At 42.8% G+C, this 5,000-nt stretch overlaps 1 protein-coding gene across 3 annotated transcripts in view; it reads left to right on the top strand.

Annotated features, from left to right (window-relative positions):
* Window positions 1-5,000, top strand: part of LOC143125579 (LIM domain-binding protein 2-like) — a 46,247-nt gene that overhangs the window by 39,445 nt on the left and 1,802 nt on the right. The gene's annotated exons all lie outside the window — the stretch shown is intronic.

Genomic DNA, 5,000 nt, shown 5'->3' with positions numbered 1-5,000 from the left:
GACAGGTATGTTTTAGTGGCTTCATTTAAATAAAACATCTGGGATAAGTCCCATGCCCTGACACCCAACCCACTCCAAATGCACTGAGGTAGCATAGCTCCTCATCTGGGACAGTTAGACACTGACACACACACACACACACACACACACACACACACACACACCTGGGACAGTTAGACACTGACACACACACACACACACACACACATCTGGGGCAGTTAGACACTGGGACACCCAGAGGGACAGCTGCAGCTGGGACAGCTAGTGTTAGCGTTAGCATTAGCTAGCCCTCTTTATCTGAGAAACAACCAGATAGAGCAGCATAGCATACTGTAGCACTGATGTTTGCTAATCTTCTGTGTGTGTGTGTGTGTGTGTGTGTGTGTGTGTGTGTGTGTGTGTGTGTGTGTGTGTGTGTGTGTGTGCGCGCGCGCGCTAGTTAGAGGCACCTGGCTAGAGGGAGCATTGCAGTAGGCCTACACATGTTAGCCTCTGCTTGCTGCCACTTTATGCTCCTCACGGTGTATTTAAGCCCTGTTGCCATTTTGTCTGTCTGTATGTGTGTGTTTGTTTGTGTGTGTGTGTGTGTGTGTGTGTGTGTGTGTGTGTGTGTGTGTGTCCGTCCTGTGTGTTTATTGTGTGTTATTGTAATGTTTGCTAATGACTTCATTAGCTATGCAAATGAACAAGTCACAGAGCGGCTCTAGTTATTTGGTCTGAAGACACACACACACTCTCTCTCAGACACACACACACACACACACACACACACACACACACACACACACACATACACACACACTCTCTCTCACACAGACACACGACACACGACACACACACACACACACACACACACACACACCTTAATGAATTAGTCTGATTAGGCTGTGAAGGAGCATTCCCCTCTGGGAGACTGTGTGTGAAGACAGAGAGAGAGAAAAAAGAGCTAAAGAACTAACAGTGGACACTAGAGAGAGAGAGCGACAGAGAAATAAAGGAAGGGACAGGAGGGGAAAGGAAAAGAGAGGGAACAGAGACGAAACAAGAAAAAGAAGAGAATGTGGGATGGTCAACCCAAACCATACAAATAGCTTATCTTAGCAAACTAAACATTAATATCTTAGCAAGCCAACCATAATAGCTTATCTTAGCAAACCAAACACTAATAGCTTATCTTAGCAAACCAAACATTAATAGCTTATCTTAGCAAGCCAAACACTAATAGCTTGTCTTAGCAAGCGAAACATTAATAGTTAGTTCGGGCACTCTTTACTCTACCGATTATAAGTTACAGGGTTGAGCGTTTGCTTTCCTCTGGTAACCGGGTGAAGACACCCATCAGGTCCTCATGCACACGGCAGGTGAATAGCGCAGCCTTTTGCCCACTACATACTCGCCGCACCCGACCGGTATCGCGACAATGTGACGTCAAAATGACGTAGATCTCTCTGGCGCGCCAGGATTTTGGCCGGGTAGCACTTGGTAGCGCACCACTCTATTTTTTTCAGCTGAGCGCGACAAACCGGAAACCGGAAGAAGGACTAGTTCAAGGGCAAGCGAGAGTTGCAGTGTTTTGTTACAGTCGTGAATTTTTAATAGTTTGCTGGATAAGTTAACAAAGTTACCAGTGAGAGTTGCATCACATGGAATTAAGAGGAAAGAATAGAAACAATTTATTTTCAAACAAAGGATATCTACTAAGACCTGAACAAAATCTCTTTCCATTTTAGGAAATTACACAAACTCAGCCAGCTGCTAGCTAGCTAGCCAGCTAACTAAAATGTTTAAATTATTAAAATGTCCTTCTCAAGATGACTAAAGTATCTATCTATATATCCTTCTATCTATCTATCTATCTATCTATCTACCTGCACACACTTTGGAAACTAGATACTGTAATAATGATGATGGTAGTTGTGAATAGCAGAAACCAAAGTCTGAAGTACCATCACTAGTGATGTTACGGTTGATACCGAGGCTCCGAAGCGTGTGTCGAGAACGTCAAGCCATTCCCAGGAAAGCCCCGTATCAAGGCTTGAGTTGTATTGGTAATTTGACGTCAGGCTTGACGTTCGAGGCCTCGTTTGGCTCCACTGCTTCGAGTTGTGGTTCACTTTAGGCAGGACGCTTCGACTATTAAGATGCCCCTTACTCGAATACGTAGCCTACTCGCGGGTAGTTGTCAGTCGTTGGGTGGTTGTAGGCCTAGGCCTATATTTCACTGCTCTCTGTTAATTTAAAATACTACCCAGTTACCAAAGCACTTTCACTGCCCTCTTCTTCAAACACACTCAGTTACAAAAGCAAATTGCTCTCTTCTGTGTCATTTTACCCAACGTTAGCCTACAATTTAATATAGATTTTTTTCTCTGAAAGAAGGCTGATTGTAGGATAGGACACTGGGTAAGGCGTTGGACTAGACATCGTGCGACATGGGTTCGATCCTTACATCGAGATAATATATTTTCGCGGATCAACTTCTACTTCATTTGTTACAAAGAGAGAAAATATTTCACTGTAAGGAAGTTGCTCTTTGGGACACTGGGCAAGGCGTTAGGTTAGGGATCTCACAACCTCGATTTTCATGAATTTTCACAGATCGCCTATAGCTACTACTTTGTTAGGCTACAAAGAGAGGAAATATTTCAACATGGGAATCGCTTGTATTCCCCAATGCCTGTACTTATGAATGTATCAAGCATTTGCAGACTAAATGGCGCTTTTTGTATTGCTCTTGTGTGTGGAATTTTTATTGACCAGTAGGTGTCCTAGGGTGCATTCGAAGCCTCGAGAAATTAACCATTTTTCAACACATTTGGCTGGAAAGCTTCAAGGTTTCAAGAAGCTTCATCTCGCCATCACAGATGCCAGCTAATGTTTCTTACTGCAGCTTCTTCTACTGTGTAACGTAGTTAGAGTTAGCCTTTTCACAACAGCGACACCTCTGTTCAGGAGAAGACTGCAAGTAGTGTTGCGACCGCCACGCGCGAGAATATATAGGTACGGCGCTCCTGTGATGTCACATTGGCGCGCTACCGGTCGGGAGTGGCGAGTATGTTGAACGCTTTACCGTCTTTTGAAACAGAGTTGACTGAAAGTCAAATTTAAGTAGACTAACATTGCACCCGTCAAAACGCAGCCAGCGTGTTATGGACCCGCCATCGGAGACCCGTCAAAACGCAGCCAGCGTGCACTATGGACCCGCCATCGGAGACCCTACGACAGGAGGATATTAAGAAACAGAGGGATACAGAGAGTAAAGAGAGAGAGCGAGAGTGTAAGAGGGAGAGAGAGAGAGTGGGAGAGAGAGAGTAAGAGATATTCATGAAGGCAACCTACATTACCCAATGACAAAATGAAATCCACTCCAACAAAAAACTGGGCAGCTACAGTCAATTAAACAGAATACAAACTAGCAAATTATCTAGTAACACTGAAACAACCTCAAAAACCGTGTCTTACAAAATACAGATTGGGGGACCATAAACTCCAAATAGAAATAGGATGCCACAAAAAATCATGGCAAGAACTGTGACACAATGGAGGTTGAAGAAGAAATACTTTTTTTGCATAGGTGCCCCAATTATCAATTACTGAGAAACGACTTCTATTTAAGATTGAGCAGACACAATAAACAATTTATGTCACTAGATGCTAGTTCCAAAATGAAAGTCCTCTTAGGAGAGGACATACAGACAATTTAGCTAGCATCTCAGTTTGTGTATATGTGCTACAAATTAAGGTTACACATACACAAGAACAGTAGCCTAGAAATCTAGACGCACCCTAGCGGCGGCAAATTAATTTGCTCAGTTTGTACGTCTAGTATCGAACCATAGGAATTTCTATTGGCTTAACACCGTGGATGACGGCCAATCACAGCGCTCTATTTCGTTAGAGAGTCTTAAGGCGGGCTTAACAGGATAACGACATCCTGCGACGGTGAACAACAAGGAAGGTGGCTATGGCAAACGAAGAGCGGTTGTTTGAATCGGCGTTGGCGTCAACTTTGGAGGAGTTGGACTTGTGCTTTTCTTTGAAAGTAGATCAACACAATGCACTTAAGTCATTCCTTTCGAAGAAGGATGTATTTGCCGTTTTGCCGACCGGATACGGATATGGTCGTAGCGCTGGCCTATTGCATGCCTAGGCAGTTTGAAAGACAATTCTCTGCCCGCCCCTTGGATTAAGCGAGGTGAATGATTCGATGCCAGACTATACATGTCAATGATATAGGATGGCCCGCCAGGCTACAAGAACAGATTCTCTCACCTCTCCACCACCTTAAATCCTATTCAATCCCATCTCATCTAGAACTATCATTTCTAATCTTTATTATTATTATTATTATTATTACTATTACTATTATTATTATTTTATTTCTTATAATTTATTTAACCAATTTATTTTATTATTATTTTACTTATATTTATTTACTTATTTTTATTTTTTTATTTATTTGTACTTATTTTCATGCTCTTTGTTTCCTCACTAACTTATGATTTGTATGCTTTGACAACATAAGTGCTCTTGTCATGTGAATAAAGCTTTTTTTGAATTTGAATTTGAAAAAAGAGGGAGAGGGAGAGAGAGAGAGAGAGGGAGCAAGAGGCGCTGCACTTAGGAAGACTCCACTGACCCACAACTATGAGAGAGACAGTTTCAGTAGGGATGGGAGAGAATTCCAACGGCCTCTTATACACTACCCACAATGCCACAGGACACAAATATATGGACCTACTCCCTCTCTCTCCCTCTCATCCTCTCTCACTCTCTCATCCTCTCTCTCTCTCTCATCCTCTCTCTCTCTCTCTCTCTTTCTCTCTCTCTCTCATCCTCTCTCTCATCCTCTCTCTCTCTCTCTCTCCCTCCCTCCCTCTCTCTCTCTTTGTGTGTGTGTGGTTTTTATTTGTGTGCTTTGTAATTAATCAAGCCTGTAGTTTAGGCACTGTTATAAGTATTGCACACTGACCTCCTATACTGTTACCTCTTAAGTCTTA

Source organism: Alosa pseudoharengus, unplaced genomic scaffold (genome assembly GCF_046254945.1).
Source record: "Alosa pseudoharengus isolate Yale_2024_CS ecotype anadromous, Long Island Sound unplaced genomic scaffold, YU_APseudo_1.1 YU_APseudo_1.1_scf_16, whole genome shotgun sequence".
NCBI lineage: Eukaryota > Metazoa > Chordata > Actinopteri > Clupeiformes > Clupeidae > Alosa > Alosa pseudoharengus.
This window is presented reverse-complemented; position numbering and strand designations above follow the sequence as displayed.